This window comes from Mirounga leonina, unplaced genomic scaffold (assembly GCF_011800145.1).
Source record: "Mirounga leonina isolate KUSES-001 unplaced genomic scaffold, KU_Mleo_1.0 Mir_376, whole genome shotgun sequence".
In the NCBI taxonomy this organism is placed as follows: Eukaryota; Metazoa; Chordata; class Mammalia; order Carnivora; family Phocidae; genus Mirounga; species Mirounga leonina.
The window spans coordinates 1,548,374-1,566,586 of record NW_023270718.1 but is presented as its reverse complement, the minus strand read 5'-3'; positions in this window follow the sequence as shown (position 1 = coordinate 1,566,586).

Here is an 18,213-nt window from a genome sequence, read left to right as displayed (position 1 = left end):
ACGCTTGCTCCCCACCTTGTATCAGCCAGCAAATCTTACTGGCCTCAGGATCTCAGATTTCACACTCCCTGTTTCCTTGCTGCAACCACGTTGGTTCAAGTCACTGACCTCTCTCGCCTTGACTGTTGCAGTCACCTCTTCACTGCCTTGCTTCTACCTTGCCTGGGGTTGCTGCAGGTAGCTGTACCTACAGCTGGGAGCACTGTGGGCGTTACGTAAAACGTGCAGGGCAGCTCAGGCCTTGGAGCTGAGCAATGTGGTGACTCTACCCTTGGACTCCAAAATCCATTCACTGTGCAGCCAGAACTAGCACTTCTGAGCATAAGGCACACATCGTGTTACCCCTTAGCTCAAGTCCTCCAGCGGTTCCGTAACTCTCTCAAAACAATCTCTGCAATGGTCTACAAGAGCCCACAGGAATTGTTCCCAACCAGGGCTAATTCTGCCCTCTAGCGGATATTTGGCAGTATGTGGGGATGTTCGTTCTTTGTCTAGATGCCTGGAGGGAACTTCTAGTGTAGTGGAGGGCCAGACGTGCTAAACTACTTGCAATGCATAGGAGAGTCCCACATGATGAATAACTGTTAATAATAACAATAATTAATAATATATAATTATTTAAATATTATTATTATTCTTACCATAGGTGCCAATAGCACCTGTGTGGTGTGCCTCCTTTCCCTCTCTAACCTTAGCTCCTACCTTTCTCCTTTTCACTCACTCAACTGCAGCCACACTGATCTTTCTGTTGTTCCCTTAAAACAATACGCTCACTCCTGCCACAGGGCCTTTGCACATGCTCTTTCCTCTTCCATTGTTGAACTCCTATGAATGAGAATCTAAAAGGGGCTAATTCCAGTGTTGAATGCTGCCAAGTGGCTCCTGTGATAGTGCTCCTTGCCTCCTCCCTCAGCCTTCTTCATGATTTCCTGCAGTGATCAGGTAGCTGCCCAGCTGGCCATAACCTCCATTCCTCCCCAGGCCACCGAGGGGAGCAGCGCCACCCTGTCTGTCCAGAGGCTCCCTCAGAGTCTCATCTCCTACAGGTGGTTCTGAGGAGCAGCCACCACCCAGGTTACCTGGATCCTCATTTTTAGATTCATCAGCCATGACCATACTCCAGGACCAGCCCACACTGGCTGGAGACAGGCAGTGCCGATGGTTCCCTGAGTCTCACAGATGTGTGAGTGTCGCATGACAGCATCTACACCCTGCAACTCATCTCTTTTGGTGGGACCAGTGGCCATAATGCTATGCCACTTGTCTCTGGTAAGGGCACTCCTGGGGGGAGGGCTTTCTGGTGACACAACTTGGAATGGTTAGCATCTATGAAGTGCTATGTACCTGGTACTGTTCTACACCCTCTGCAGATGGGTTGTGATGGGTTCCTCACCACACATGTTAGACTAGATTAATGAATAGGGAAACTTAGGGTCAGAGAGGCTTAACGACATGGCCAGTGACACCTGTGGAACTGGGATTTGAGCCCAGTCTCTGCTGAACCCTGAAGTACTTTTTTTTTTTTTTTTAGGACAGCATCAGAGTGTTATTACATGAGTAAGATACTCTTACTCCCTCCCCTTTATTAAAGCAACACACTTGTCATTTGAGTTTTTGATAATAAGGGCTGTTATTTATATATTTTTTAAGTGTGATGCCATTCCATGTTGTCAGGGATGTGGGAAGTGAGCACTCCCAGGCGTGGCTGGTGAGAGTGCAGGGATAAGCCTTTTCTGAGGGCTATTTGGCTTCTCTGTCACAAACTATTTCAGTGTTTTATTTGGGAATAATTTCAAATTTAAAATTGTGGCAAAAATAAGGCTACAAAGAACATCCACGTCCCCTTTACCCAGATTCATGTATTGTTAATATTTACCCCTCTTTCTCCTTTTGTGCTCTCTGTCTCTTCCCATCCCCAACCCCCATCTGAGAGTAAGTTACAAACGTCACGACCCTTTACCCCTAAATACTCGAGTGTGTATTCCCTAGGATCAGGGATATTCTCTTACATAAACACACTAATGGACTTCATAAATTTACAGTGGTACAATACTTTTATCGAATCATCCCTCTGTATTCCAACTTTGTCAGTCAACACAACAAAAAGTCCTTTGTAGTGTATTTTACCCCATCCAGCTCAGGACCCAGTCTACAGTCAGAAACTGCATTTTGTGTCCTGTCTCTTCAGCCTCCTCTAATCTGGAATTTTCCCACACTCTTTATTTTTAATAACATTGACTTTTTTTTTTTTTTTAAAGAATTTACCCCCCCCTTTACAAAATACAACATTTCTCATTCTATGTTTGTCTGATATTTCCTTGTGATTAGGTTGAGATTAAGCATTCTCAGCCAGACTACTGTGTGTGTGATGTTGTCTCCTTCTTGGGGCATTGCACTGGGGTGGGGGTGGGGGTACCATGTCCATCTGTCCATCATTGGTGATGTAATTTTTTTTTTTAAAGATTTTATTTATTTATTCATTAGAGACAGAGAGAGGTAGAGGGAGAAGCAGGCTTCCCGCGGAGCAGGGAGCCCGATGCGGGACTTGATCCCAGGACCCTGAGATCATGACCTGAGCCGAAGGCAGACGCTTAACCATCTGAGCCACCCAGGCGCCCCTGGTGATGTAATTTTGCCCAATTACTCCTCTGTATAATTACTGTTTTTCTCTTTCCTCCCTTGTAATAAATAAGCATTCTGTGTGAAGACACTTGAAGGCCATGTCCTACTCCTCACCAAAACTCCCTCTGAGGTTTAGCATCCACTGATCGTTCTTGCTTTGGAGGTCTTTACAAAGAGGGTTGCAAGTGATGATTTCCTGAGTCCAACACTATCAGCATTGACCAGTCAGCACTTGGGCTTCTTCAGTAAGCAAGATCCCTCCCCCAGCTCTCTTTTCTGTCATCTAATTTATTTTCTCCCTCCCTCCTTCTCATCTGTCACCTATCTGTCATCTATTGTCTGTCTATCCATCTATCTATCATCAGTATGCACTCATGAATTTCTTTTTTAATGGTTTATAACTCATCACTGTACTTAATATTTTGGTGCTTAAATTATTCCAGATTTGGCCAGTGAGAGTCTCTTTAATTTTCCTGTGACACACCCATTTTTTAAAAGCACTTCCTTGCTGGCATAGGATATTTCAGGCTCATGTTGTACATACCCTGCTCTACTTCTGGGTATTTATGCAAAGAAAACAAAAACAGTAACTTGAAAAGAGATCTGCACCCCTCACCATGTTCATTGCAGCATTATTTACAATACCCAAGATATGGAAACAACCCAAATGTCCACTAATGGATGAATGAATAAAGAAAGTGTGTAAATTATATTGCATTTAAAATTTCTGTTTCCATGTTTTTTATTGCTAGTATATAGGAATGCAGTTGAATTCTGTCTGTTGATCTTGTATCTTGAGACCTTACTGAACTCACTTGTTGGTTGAAGGAATATTTTGTTTTTGTTTTTTTGTATGTCATTTAGGATTTTCTTCATAGACCATCATGACACCTACAGATAGACACAGTTTTATGTTTTCTTTTCTGATATGTATGCCTTTTATTTCCTTTTCTTGACTTATTGCATTGGCTAGAACTTGCAGTACTCTGTTGAATAAGAGTAGTGAGACCAGACAGTATGATTTGTTTATAATTTTAGGAGGGAAGAATTCATTCTTCTACCATCAAGTATAATGTTAGCTGTAGTGTGTGTGTGTGTGTATGTGTGTGTGTAGATATTCTTTTTTAAGTTGAGGAAATTCACCTCCATTCCTAGTTTTCTGAGAGTTTTTATCATGAACACATAATTAATTTTCTCAAATGCTCTTTCTGCATCAATTTATATTACTCTGATTTTTCCTTATTATTAATGTTAATATGTTGGATGACATTAATTGGTTTTCCAAACATAAAACCAGTCTTGGATCCCTGGAATAAACCCCACTTGGTGATGGTGTATGATTCTTTCTATATATTTCTAAAGTCTATTTGTTAATATTTTGTTAAGAATTTTTGTGTCTGTATTCATGTGGAGATATGGCCCGTAATGTTCTTTCTTTGTTTTTGTACTATCTTTGGTTTTGGTATCAGGGTAATACTGGCTTCATAAAATGGATAGAGAAGTATTTCTCCCCCTCTTCTATATTCTGGAAGAAATTGTGTAAAATTGCTACTGATTCTTTAAACAGTTGGTAGAACCCTCATGTAAAACCATCTGGGCCTGGAGATTTCTTTTTCTGGAGTTTAAAATTACAAAATCAGTTTCTTTAATTGTTATAGGGCTCTTCGAATAATCTGTTTCATATTGGGTTAGTGATGGTAGGTTGTGATCTTTGAGGAACTGGTTCATTTCCTCTAAATGGCTAAATTTATGTGTGTAGGCTATTTGTCATATTCCCTTATTATCCCTCTGTTGTCAGTTGGACCTGATGACATTATAAATGTGCTGTTCAGTTTCCAAATGTTTGGAGAGTTTGCTGTTATCTTTCTGTTAGTTATTTCCAGTTTGAGTCCACTGTGTTCAGAGAACACACTACACTGTATGATTTCCATTTTGTTAAATTTATTGAGGTTTGTTTTATGGCCCAGGATATGATTTATCTTGGTATGTGTTCCATGCATGTTTGAAAAGAATGTGCATTTTGCTGTTGTTGGGTAATGTTCCATTAAGTATCAGTTAGATCTTGCTGGTCAATGGTGGTGGTGTGTCCTGCTCTATCCTTGTTGATTTCCTATCTAGTTGTTCTACCAGTTCTTGAGAGTAGTGCTGAGCTATCAAACTACAAGAGGGTTGTGGGAAAGGGAGGTGGGTGGGGGGATGGGGTAACTGGGTGATGGGCAGTAAGGAGGGCATGTGATGTGATGAGTACTGGGTGTTATACGCTACTAATGAATCATTGAACACTACGTCAAAAACTAATGATGTTGGCTAATTGAATTTAGATAAAAAACCTACAATTGTGGATTTATCTATTTCTCAGTTCAGTTCTATCAGTTTTTCTTCACATAGTTTTCAGCTTTGTTTTTTGGTGTGTACACATTTAAGGTTGCTGTGTCTTCTTGCTCTTTTATCATTATGTAATGTCCTTTTCTGTCCCTGGTAAATTTATTTACTCTAAAGTCCACTTTATCTGATAGTAATATAGCCACTCTGGCTTTTCTTTTGAATAACATATGCAAGGTGTATCTTTTCCCATTCTTTTATTTTCAAGAAGACATTTTATTGTATTTGAAGTGAGTTTATTGTTATAAAGTTTATATATTATATAGTTGCCTCATTTAAAAAATAGTCTTGGGGCACCTGGGTAGCTCAGTTGGTTGAACATCTGACTCTTGACTGTGGCTCAGGTCATGATCTCAGGGTCGTGAGATCAAGCCCCATGTTGGGCTCCATGCTCAGTGCAGAGTCTGCTTGGGATTCTCACTCTCCCTCTGTCCCTCCCCCTGCTCTCTCTCTAAAATAAATAAATAAAATCTTAAAAAAATACAGTCTTCATTGTAAATTAAGACTCTTTCAGTTTGCCTTTTATAAACAGTGTTGTCCCAGATATCTGTACAGCTCATTCTTTGCACATGATTATGATAATTTCATTAGGAATAATTATAAAAAGTGGAACCACAAGGTCAAAAGGTATACATATTTTAAAGCTTTTGATCTGTTCTGCCAAACCATCTTCAAAGAAGAGTTTCACTAATTTGTAACCTAAGTTTAAGATTCTTCACCTGGGCTCTGCAGTTGGTCCTCAGAATAGCCCATAAGCACCTGAAATTAGATGCTAATGTGTGGATGTGTGTGTTTTCTGGGGAGAGGATCTGGGATCCACTCTTCAGTGGAGTGGGTGAGTCCTTGTTGTGTGCGTGAGTGTGTGTGTTCCCATCAGACTTGGGGCTGGTGCCAGGTATGCTCATTTTGGAATCCACAGAGTCAGCAGTGGGTGTTTTCAAGGTCCCAGGGCAGCATTTCTTGCCACTGGTAATTCCTGGGGCTCCAGATCCCCTCTGGCCCTATCACCCTCAGTTTCTCTTTTCTCCTCCCCAGAGAAGCGACACCAGCCCCGGGTGGCAGCCCAGAACCTGGCCCCATTGGAGCACATGGACTCCTTGAATTTGACACGTGTCTCCCCAAAACAAGGATATGATGATCCAGTGGTTTCTGAATGTCGAGCTGATTTGGGAAGGGGATGGACCAGTGAGCTCTATGGATGGCAGGGCCCTTACCATTCCCACAGTCACACATAATGACTCTAGCACCTACCACTGTGAGACCAGGACCCACCTGGGGTCCAGGCTCAGTGGAGCCCTTGTGGTGGGTGTGGCCTGTGAGTATGGGTTTTCCTGCCCCATTACAGACCCACCTCTGAGACACAGGGTACCTCCCTCTCAACCATCCACTGGTTCATCCACTATTTATAGCTAAGAACTGGGGCTGTGTAGAGCAGGGGCTATACAGACTGACTGGATTCAAATCTGGGCTCTGCTCTTTCTTAGCTGGTGACCTTGGGCAAGTTACTCTACCTTTCTGTGCCTCAGTTTCCTCATCTGAAAAGTGGGACTCACAAGAGTATCTACCTCTGTGGGTCCTTGGGGGGTTAGAGTTAGTTCACATAAGAAGAACAGTGCCTGGCACGTATGTCCTGTTCTCTCGCAAGTTCACTCACCATGTTTGTTTGTTTGTTTGTTTGTTTGTTTGTTTGTTTGTTTTTGAGGGGTGGGGGAGGCAGAGGGAGAGAGAGAACCTCAAGCAGGCTCCACACCCAGCTCAGAGCCCGTCATGGGGCTCAATCTCATGACCCAGAGATCATGACCTGTGCCAAAATCAAGAGTCCAACACTCAACTGAGCCACCCAGGCGCCCCCACCATGTATTTAACAGGCACTTACTGAGCCTTTATTATGTACCCAACTAGGGACTTGCAGACTCGTCCTACCTGAGGTCCAAAGTCAGATAGAGACCACGGACTTCAATCTCCCAGAAATTCCAGACCTTAGAACACCAGTATTTGCAGAACTGAGAGGACTTTAAGATACCCTTCATTCTACAAACAATAAAACCGAGAAAGGGGAAGGGCTCAGCCAAGATCTCATAGTGTTGGGAGTAAAGATGGGAACTTGAACCCAGCTTTCTCCCCCTCCCCAACCCTCTCTCTTAAAAAAATATGAGCTCCACTGGCTGCTGAAGGTTACTCTAGTCAATGCAGTGAACATAACAGACAAGCGTCCCTATCCTCATGGAGCTGAAGTTCCACAAGGGGCAGTGAGGGACACAGACACAACAGTGAGGGAGTTGCTGCAATAGTTGGTTCATTCATTCATTCATTGGACAAACCTTCAGGTTGTGTCACTGCGTGCCCCCCTCAACGTGTGGGGCTTCCAGCCCTGAACTAAATGCACAGCCTAGTAGGAGGGGAGGATAGTGGTCCTTACTCTCCATCCTCTTCCCAATTAGAATGTTTTTCTCTTAGTCCAGATGGCCCTGACACTCCCACTGTGACCTCACCAGACTGATGTGTGTTGTTCCAAATCAATATTCATGAAATTTTTTTAAATTAAAAAAAAAATCTTTTAAAAAGATTTTATTTATTTATTTGACAGAGAGAAACACAGCGAGAGAGGGAACACAAGCAGGGGGAGTGGGAGAGGGAGAAGCAGGCTTCCCCGCAGAGCAGGGAGCCCGATGCGGGGCTCGATCCCAGAACCCTGGGATCATGACCTGAACCGAAGACAGACGCTTAACGACTAAGCCACCCAGGTGCCCCATAGACCCAGATTCTGTGATTTGTTCCAACCTCACCCTAGTGTGCCTGGCTGACTCCCAGCCCCCCTACCCAGTACATGTGGAGCATGTACTGATGGCTAGACCCTCTTTCTTCCCAGTCTCTCCAGGGCACATTCAGAGGTCTATACCCGCAAGGCCTCAAACTCCATTTCCAGCTTGCACAGCAGTGTGGATGCTGGCATCACTGTCTCAGGTATTGCTATGGTCTGAATGTTTGCGTCCCCTGCAAATTCAGATGTTGAAATCCTAACCCCCAAAGTGATGGTGTGGGGAGGTGGGGCCTTTGGGAGGTAAAGAGGTCATGAGGACGGAGCCTCGTGAATGGGATAAGTGCTTTTTATAAAAGAGGCTCCAGAGAGATTCCCTAGCCCCTTCCGCCATGTGAGGACACAGTGGGAACCAGGAAGAGGGCCCTCTCTAGAACCTGGCCATGATGGCCAGGACCATGAGATACAAATTTCTGTTGCTTGTAAGCTACCTAGTCTGTGTTTTCTTATAGCAGTTCAAATGGACTGAGACAAGTGTGATGCTAGGTTTGAGGGTTATTGGTTAAAAGTGAAATCCCCAAAATTAAAAATAGAGAAAGAAATCAAGAGAAAAATCATTCCCTGCCCCAGGACTTTATTGGTGGAGACTGGTTTTATTTTCTTTTTAGGATTCTCTTCTTGGCTGTTCCACGTCTCTATACATCCAGCAAGACTTTTCTAACCCGTGTTAGGCAAAATGAGTTTTTACATTCTTAAACCAACAAACTGACTCTTAGTTGTAAGGGTTGCTTTTTAAAATATTGTATGCCACCTTTTCATATATATATATATATATATTTAAAAGGTTTTATTTATTTATTTGACAGAGAGATAAAGAGCACAAGTAGGCAGTGCGGCAGGAAGAGGGAGAGGGAGAAGCAGGCTTCCTGCCGAGCAGGGAGCCGACACAGGGCTTGATCCCAGGACCCTGGGATCATGACCTGAGCTTAACCATCTGGGCCACCCAGGCACCCCTTTTCATATATTTTTAAAATATTTTATTTATTTATTTGAGAGAACGTGCGAGAGAGTGCACACGCAGTGGGGAGGGCAGAGGGAGAGGGAGAAGCAGACTCCCTGCTGAGCAGAGAGCCCAACACTGACACAGCCGCTTAACCCACTGAGCCATCCAGGCGCCCTCTACCTTTTCATATTTTAAATAAATTTCACAATAATTGTAGGAAAAGTAAAGTATACAGATAAGCAAGAAGGAGCAAAAACTTGTCTACAGTTAAGCCTTCCAAATACAATGATGTGGCTTTTCTAATTCCCTTATTTTAGTAACTATATTTAAATATATATATTTAAAGATTTTATTTATTTGAGAGAGAGTGAGAGAAAGAGAGAGTGAGCATGAGCAGGGGGGAGGGGTAGAGGGAGAGGGAGAAGCAGGCTCCCCACTGAGCAGGGAGCCTGATGCAGGACTTGATCCCAGGACCCTGGGATCATGACCTGAACTGAAGGCAGACATTTAACCAACTGAGCCACCCAGGCACCCTAAATATATGTATTTTAAACAAAAATAGTACCATACTCTATTTGCCATTCTTTTACCTGTTTTTAAACTTTAACCTTCTAATCTTTAATATTCTTCTATGTTAATACAGAGCCACATTACATCCTACATTTGGAGTCTTTCTTTAATGAACACAGGCTGTATATTCAGTGTGGAAAAATTAGACAATGAAGATATTTTTTGAAAGGAAAATTAAAAAAAAAACCTATAATTCCAGAGATGACCACTGTTAATATTTTGGTATATGCTTTTATGGATTCATTCCTGTGCCTATTTATTATAAATTAATAAAAACACGTGTGCATTTTCTCTTACACAAGGAGAATGTACCATGCATACTGTTTTGCAACCAGCTTTATCAATTTAACAAAATTTCATGAATATTGATTTGGAACAACACACATCAATCCACAGTGCAGCCTTTAATGACCCCGTGTATCTGCTTTATGGATGTGCGGTAACCAGCTTGGCCAGTGTCCTGTGGCAGAGCATATAGGCCCCTCCTGTGGACTTTGTCTGGTCTTTCCCCATTCACGTGAAAAATATTCCAAATACCGAGTTTTAAAAGGGACTTTCCAGTGCTAAGACTCAAGCCTATTCTGCTTTACCTCCAATTTTGTGTTTATTCAATGTTTTTAAATTTCCAGAAAATATTCACTTCTAAGAGTCATACCACTCTGATCTCTTAAAATATTTACAATAGTAACATCGTGTGTCAACTATACTTCAATAAAAAAATGTAAAAAAAGTACATAATTACATAAAATCTAGAAGAAATCATATCAGGTTCTAGGCCTCTGTCTTCTTTGTGGAGTGGGGTTGACCATGCGTATACCAGGGGAGGACTAGAAATTACCAGGAGATTTCTCTTATTTCCAGATCAGAAGTTTCCCATTCACCCTGTGGTTTTATGGGGAAAGAGATGGGGCATCTCAGACTTCTTGTAGGGTCAGCTGGTCTTGGAGTCTCTCTCTTTAGAAGGGAGGGACCCTAATTCAGAGCTGGGATTAGGGAAGGTAGCCAGGATTGTGATGGGCAGATTGGAGATGCAGAGTCCAGAGCCTGAGAGGCTGACACAGTTTCACAGGTGAGTTTCGCAGACAGGTGAGGCAGTGGGGACAGAGAGAAGGGACCAGAGAACAGAGTTAATTCAAACATGGAACCCACAGGATTTGGTGACTGATTGGGTGTTGGAGGTGAGTTAGGGAAAGGAGGACATCCAGATGTTTGAATTTTAGAGAGAAAAAAGAAAATGGAGGGAGGGAGGCCTGCTGACCCTGAGTGAGGAATTGGGTGTCTGTCCCACAGCCGGAGGAGGCTGAGGCATTTCTGGATTGTGGAAACTCCTTCTGTGGGTAAGGTTTACCAAGGTTTCATTTCATTTTTGTTTTCTTTTTCTTTTTCTTTTTGTTTTCATTTTCTTTTCTTTTTTTTTACAGTGAGGGCAAGGATTTTATTAATAAATGATACTGATTAATTAGATCTCTATATAAAAAAATAATTTCATCTCTACCTCACTGCACACAAAATTTTCAATTCCAGATATATCATACATCCAAATGTGAAAGATAAAACAGGTAGCAATTTCTTTCTAGATATGTCTCCTGAGGCAAGGGGAACAAAAGCGAAAATAAACTACTGGGACTTCATCAAAATATTGTGTAACGTGTCTTACTTCTGGCCAGTAATCTCCTTTAAGGTTTCTTATTTTTCAGGGAGGTGGAGGTGTCATCCGCATTGTAACAGCCTTCAAGACCCTGCCCAGAGGTGCCACATCCTTCCAAATCCAAGAGGAGAAACTGAGGCTTGTGGCAGAGGTCAGCTATTTCAACAGATGTGAGGTTATTTGCATAGTAAAGTAGAGGATTGCAATCATTCCCCGATTACTTTCGTTTAAAAAAAAAAATGCGTTAGAGAAAGTCAATTATCATATGGTTTCACTTATTTGTGGAACATAAGGAATAGCATGGAGGACATGAGGAGAAGGAAGGGAAAAATGAAGAGGGGAAATCGGTGGGAGAGATGAACCATGAGAAACTATGGACTCTGAGAAACAAACTGAGGGTGTTAGAGGGGAGGGGGGTGGGGGGATGGTTTAGCCTGGTGATGGGTATTAAGAAGGGCACATACTGCATGGAGCACCGGGTGTTAATGAAAACAATGAAGCATGGATCACTACATCGAAAACTAATGATGTATGGTGACTAACACATAATAAAATAAAATTTTTAAAAAATAAAAAAATAAAAAAATGCATTAGAGGTTTTCATGATGAGTAAGACTTACCATGTGGGTTAAAAGACTACCTCCACAACATTTATCCAACAATTAAGATGTGTTATGGTGAAGAACACCCTCTTCTGGGTTTCATTCTTTCTTTCCATACCATGGGTTACCCTATAGAAATGGCTTGTGTGCCTTGGTTCCAGAGTGGAATTGCATTGAACAATTCACGGTTCAAATAGGAATTCCAGGCTTAATCCCCTTTCTCAAAGGACATACAGGGGTACGAACATGGTCCCTGGCAACTTTGGCCAATGTCCTCACGTCATCAGTTTGTCTCTAACATCCTACCATTCCTGAGGGCCTCTCGCTTTCCACCACAGGGCTCTCCCTCATCCATGCTTTCCTGTCTCCACCACCTCCGTCAGATGGAGTTTTCATGGCTGGCTTGATTATGGAAGACTGGGAACTCTTTTCTTCCTTGTTGCTGGATAAGAGCGAGGTAACTTACAAAACTGTTGATGCATGATCTGAAGTTGAACTTAAAGCATCCTGTAGGCAACAGGCTACATATAAAGAAGACCTGAAGCATTTTGCTATCTAATAGGTGGTGCCCCAGGTTCTAGAGGTCATGGCTCAGACTCAGTGTGGTGGGGTGCAGATTGTTATGGTGATAGAGGGGGTAGGACTGGGAGAGTGTTGGGGAGTTATCCTGGTGGCCAGGGGAGAATATCTCAGCTAGAGAAGCTTCTGGGAAGGTTTCCTCCTTTGAACTGTGGCTGAGAAGTGATGTGTCTATTCCTACGTTGCCTGTGGGCATTGTAAGCTCAGTAAAATGCCTGAGTGTCTGTGGGCTAATCTTTTGTCTGTCTTCTCTGTTGTCCTAAAAATTTACAGTCATGGCAACAAGTATGGTGTAGTGGTCCTGGTGGTGCAGGATGATTGTGTGTGTGTGTGTGTGTATAGAGGTTCTTGGTTATGGATTTTTCCAATCATGTCTTTGAGATGTTGGGATTATATCACCTGGGTCCTTGTATACACTATCCTTTCCCTTCTCATTTATACTTCTGCTTTACCTACACCGTGGGCCCAAAAAGTCAATGGTACAAAATTGAGTTTCCCAGGTGCTCCAAGAAGATTCAGCTTTATGACCCTGGAGAAAAACTTCACTTTCTCCTCTGGGCCTCAGTTTCTCCATGTAGAATAGAAGGGAACTAGAGAGAAATCTCTTTTTAAATGGAGTAATGTTGGGGCGCCTGGGTGGCTCAGTTGGTTGGGCGACTGCCTTCGGCTCAGGTCATGATCCTGGAGTCCCGGGATCGAGTCCCGGCATTGGGCTCCCTGCTCGGCGGGGAGTCTGCTTCTCCCTCTGACCTTCCTCCCTCTCGTGCTGTCTCTCATTCTCTCTCTCTCAAATAAATAAATAAAATCTTTAAAAAATAAAAAAATAAATGGAATAATGTTGAGTAGACTCCTCCTCAAAGTGAGTTTTACAAGTTTTACTATCCTTTAAGACAAAGGACACAAACCCCATAAACTCTTAAGTTTCTAAGAGATCAGGGTTCTGATCCCAAGGTAAGCAATTCAAATAAACGTTTCCAATGGTGATGGAACAAGATACCAACTGGGGGGCATTAAGCTACGAAAACCAAAACTGTTACTTTACAAGGTGCCCCAGGCTTATTTCATGGCTCGATGAAATCCTTCTGCCCATCCCTCCGTCCTTAGTTTATTGAATATCTTCCCCTGAGATATTTATTGAATATCTTCCCCTAAGATAAGACATATCTTAGTTTATTGAATATCTACCTCATGGTCTCAAGATGGCTGCCTCAACTCTAGATATCCGGCCCTCGCACCACATCATGGTGATAAGCAGAAGAGATGGCCACACCCCAATCTGTAAATATGTTACAAATCTGTGGATATGTTACGTGACATAGCAAGAGGAACTTTGCAGATGTAATTAGGGTTACTTACTTCAAGATAGGCAGGTAGCCTGGATTATCCAGGTGGGCCCAGTCGAACAACACCCTTCAAAGCAAAGAACTTGTTCCTGCTGGGAGCAGTAGAGAGATGCGGCAGAAAGAGAAGCCAGAGAAATTCCAAGCATGAGAGATTTGTCGTGCGTTGCCAGCCCTAAGATGCAGGGCTCTTGTGCTAGGACTGGGTCGGGGGAGGTGGGAGCCAAGGGTCGCCCTCAGCTGGGTCACCAACAAGGGTCCAGGGACCTCAGTCTTACAACTCCAAGGAACTGGGTCCTGCCAACACCCTGAATGAGCTTGTGAGTGGATTCTTCCCACTCACAAGGGGGCCCAGCCGGTGACAACTTGATGTCAGCGGTGAAACTTGCAGAGTCAGGCTGGACTTCTGACCCACAGATCTGTGACATAATGAATATATGTTGTTTTAAACCACTGAGTTTGTGGTGGTTTGTTATGATCTGTTATGGCATCAATAGGGAACTCACACAGTTATTCATTCATTCATTCATTCATTCATTCATTCATTCATTTGATAGCACAAGCAGGGGGGAGCAGGAGAGGGAGAAGCAGACTCCCCGCTGAGCAGGGAGCCCCATGCAGGGCTTGATCCCAGGACCCTGAGATCACGACCTTCACCCAAACAGACGCTTCGCTGACTGAGCCACCCAGGTGTTCCACACAGTTATTTAATTACAGGAAGCAGGGGATGGCTCTTTGGGACCCCGCCTCCATTTTTTTAGAAGTGAATTAATTCCCAGGAGCCCCCAGACACGTGCTTGATTCACCTTGTCACTTCCTTCATGTTGTTCCTTGAGACTCGGTGAGTCTCCCGGGGTTGTCCTGTGTCCTGCATGTCCGTCCAGCCCGGTGGCCCCTTGCCCTGACCCCTCATGTCACACAGCACTTTCTAACATAGATGATTCAGTTATTTAATCACATGTCCTGCCTATTGTCTGTCTCCCTCTGCCTCTGCCCATCCTTGCATAAAAGGTGATTTCTTTTTTGTTTGTTGTGGTTTGGTTTTTTAAATTTTATTTTATTATGTTATGTTAGTCACCATACATTACATCATTTGTTTTTGATGTATTGCCATGATTCATTGTTTGCGTATAACACTCAGTGCTCCATGCAATATGTGCCCTCCTTAATACCCATCACCAGGCTAACCCATCCTCCCACCCCCCTCCCCTCTAAAACCCTCAGTTTGTTTCTCAGAGTCCATAGTCTCTCATGATTCCTCTCCCCCTCCAATTTTCCCCCTTCATTTTTCCCTTCCTACTATCTTCTTTTTTTTTTAAACATATAATGTATTATTTGTTTCAAAGGTACAGGTCTGTGATTCATCAGTCTTACACAATTCACAACGCTCACCATAGCACATACCCTCCCCAGTGTCCATCATCCAGCCACCCCATCCCTCCCGCCCCCCACCACTCCAGCAACCCTCAGACTGTTTCCTGAGATTTAGAGTGTCTTATGGTTTGTCTCCCTCTCTGGTTTCATCTTGTTTCATTTTTTCCTCCCTTCCCCCATGCTCCTCTGTCTTGTTCCTCAAATTCCTCATATCAGTGAGATCATATGATACTTGTTAAAAGGTGATTTCTTTAAGGGCAGAGGTCTGTATTTGTTTCGTTTGCTGGTGTGATCTAAGCACCTAAAACGGTGCCTGGCACAGAGTAGGGCCAAATAAATCTTTGCTGAGTGAAGTAGGGTGGGGGAGGGCAGCCATAGGGAGGCAGTATGGGTTGGGAGGTCAGTCGAGGCCATGCCTAGCAAGACACAGCCTTGAACCAGCCTGCATGAGGTGGGTGTGGGGGCAGGTGGTGAGGTAGGTGAGGGTGTGGGGGCAGGAGGGCCCTGGGTTTATTTTCACCTGTCAGAAACAAAGCGAAAGTTGTACAACAGGGAGGGGCCCAGGAAGTTCCTCTTTCTTGTTGGGGTAAGAAAACAGAGAACCTGTCCTGGGGAGGGTGAGGAGGGGATTTTGGGAGAGAAAACCCTGCTCTTGTGTGAAGGGGCGGATTTGAGAAGTCCACTCCAGTGGCGGCTTTGTATTCTTGGGTGGGGTGGAGGGGAGGGAGAGGAGAGGGCCTCGGGATGGGAGCAGGACTGAGCAGAGGAATCAGGAGGGAAGCCCAGCTGAGGAGTGGGTGGATCGTCAGAAGACCCAGAAACCCCGGGAAGAACAAGATGGAAAATGGAGGCCTTGAGTGCCAGGTGCACCCGGCACGGGGAGCTGCAGACAGTGGGAGCGTGGTGGGCTGATGTGGCCACAGGTGTTAATTGATCTGGGTGCACAGAGGAGATGAGGCTGGGTGTAGCCAGAAGCCACATTAGGACCTTGGAAGGCAGGACAGATGGAGGTTAAGAGCCAGGTAGACCAGAACCTGTGGCCTGACCTTAGGCAAGTCATCTCCCCTCCATGAGCTTTGGTGTTCTTTTTTTTTTTTTTAAAGATTATTTATTTATTTATTTATTCGTAAGAGACAGAGAGAGAGAGAGAGAGAGGCAGAGGGAGAAGCAGGCTCCCCACTGAGCAGGGAGCCCGATGTGGGACTCGATCCCAGGACCCTGGGATCATGACCTGAGCCGAAGGCAGACGCTTAACCCTCTGAGCCACCCAGGCGCCCCTGTTCTTAACTACAAGATGGAATAAAACTATCCCCTAACCTACTTGACTTTTCATTTTTCTTTAAAGATTTTATTAATTTATTTGACAGAGAGAGAGCAGGAGCAGAGGGAGAGGGAGAAGCAGACTCCCCACTGAGCAGGGAGCCCAACATGGGGCTCGATCCTAGGACCCTGAGATCATGACCTGAGCCGAAGGCAGATGCTCAACCAACTGAGCCACCCAGGCGCCCGACTTGTCATTTTTCCTTAGCCTGTATCACTTGATATTTCACATAGCTGACCTATTTATTATGCTCATTGTTTATCATCTCTCTCCGCCCTGGAACCGGGTTTTCTGTCCATTTCGTCCCGAACACCTGGAGCAGGCACAGGAGGTGCTCAGGACGTGTGTGTTGAATGACTGAGTGAGGGCGCACTTCCTCCCAGGGGCTGTTGTCATCACAGTCCCAACAGCTAGAGGAGATTCACACGTACTGAACGCTTACTCCGTGCCAGGCACTTTCCCAGCATTAAATCATTTCATCCTCTCAGACATCTTGTTTGTCCCGGTCTGCAGATGAGACAAGGAAGCTCACAGGTGACGTAACTTTCCCAACAAACCACAGTAGGGGTGTGGAGAACTCAGACACAGCCTGGCTCTCATAGCTGTAGAGCCTCTGAAGAGCCAAAAACATCCCCACCCCATCTTAGAGCCGAGGAAAGTGGTCACGAGGGAGGCAGATTGACATGCCCAGGGCCACACGGCTGGCAAGTGGAGGGGCCAGGATTTGCATCCCCTCAGTTTGTCTCCAGAGCCAGTTTGCTCAGCCTCACGTGTCCCTGAAGCAGATACTTGGTGACTGCCTGTGGCATGAAGGAGACCCAGACAAGCAGCAAGCTGAGGCAGCTGGGTGACCGAGTTCTCCTCGTGATGCCAAGGTGCCTCTCTTGCCCTAGGTAATCATTTTAGAGTTTTCTCAGCCTTACCTTGAACCACCCACCCTCTCACTTCCTCTGTTCTGGGGCCTGAACTTCCTTCTGTGCCTCAAACTCAGCAATCTCCCGCATGCTGCCCCCTCTGCCCACCAGACTCTCGCCTGACCCACTCCTGCATCTTCCAGGTCTCCAGCTTGATGTCCTCTCCTCCAGGAAGTCCTCCCTGACCTGCAGTGTGGGTCAGGCGCCTCCTCTGGGCTCCCCCAGCTCAGCCCTGTGCACGCTGGGTTGGCACTGACTGAGGACAGGCGTGTGAGTTCATACTGGCAGGGCTGGGGATGTCTTGGTCTTTACTGTGCCCCCAACGCTACTAAGCCACAGGGATCAGCACAAAAGAGGAGTTCAGGGAATATTTGTTAGTGAATGAATGAATACATGGATTAATGGTTGTTAATGGTTGTTCCCTAACCCAGTTGATTACATTAAATCTTCCTGGTCTGGGTGCTCCCAAAGACCAATAGCTTGTCTTGCCCATAGGGAATTTAAAAAAAAACACCTCTCCTGTATTGAACCTTTACTGTGTCCTCCGGTCTCAGCTCAGATGTCTGCTCTTTCAGGAAACCCTCCTTGCCCCTTCTCCCCAGGCAGGGTCAGACACCTCCTGGGGTTCTCCCAGCCCAGCTCACTCTGAGCTTCCTGCTGTTTGTTTATGACCAGTATCATTTCAGCTCACTTAATATTTCCAGGCTGCTCATGGTGAGCTTGGCACCGAGCCTGATTTTATTAAGCTCTCAACAACCAGGAGCCACCATTATTGTTTTGTTATCATCACTATTGACTGTCATTATCTCGGTTCCTGGTCTCCTTAACTCTAACATTCTCCAGTTGTCCCTCCATGGCACCCCTTCTCCCCGGATTGCTCCTGCATCCTGGCAAAGGGGCGGGGAGGGGGGCTTAGGAGGAGGGGGATGTAATTTTCAAGGGGACTCAGGGCCAAAAGGTGGGGATTTCTTTCTTCTTTTCCACCCTGGTGGAAACCCCGGGATTCCCGGGGCTCTTGTTCTCTGTGCTGGACAGAGGAAGGAAAGCGAGCCCTGGGGTAGAAGGGGGAGGTGGGTCCAAAGTTCCTCCCCGCCGCCACC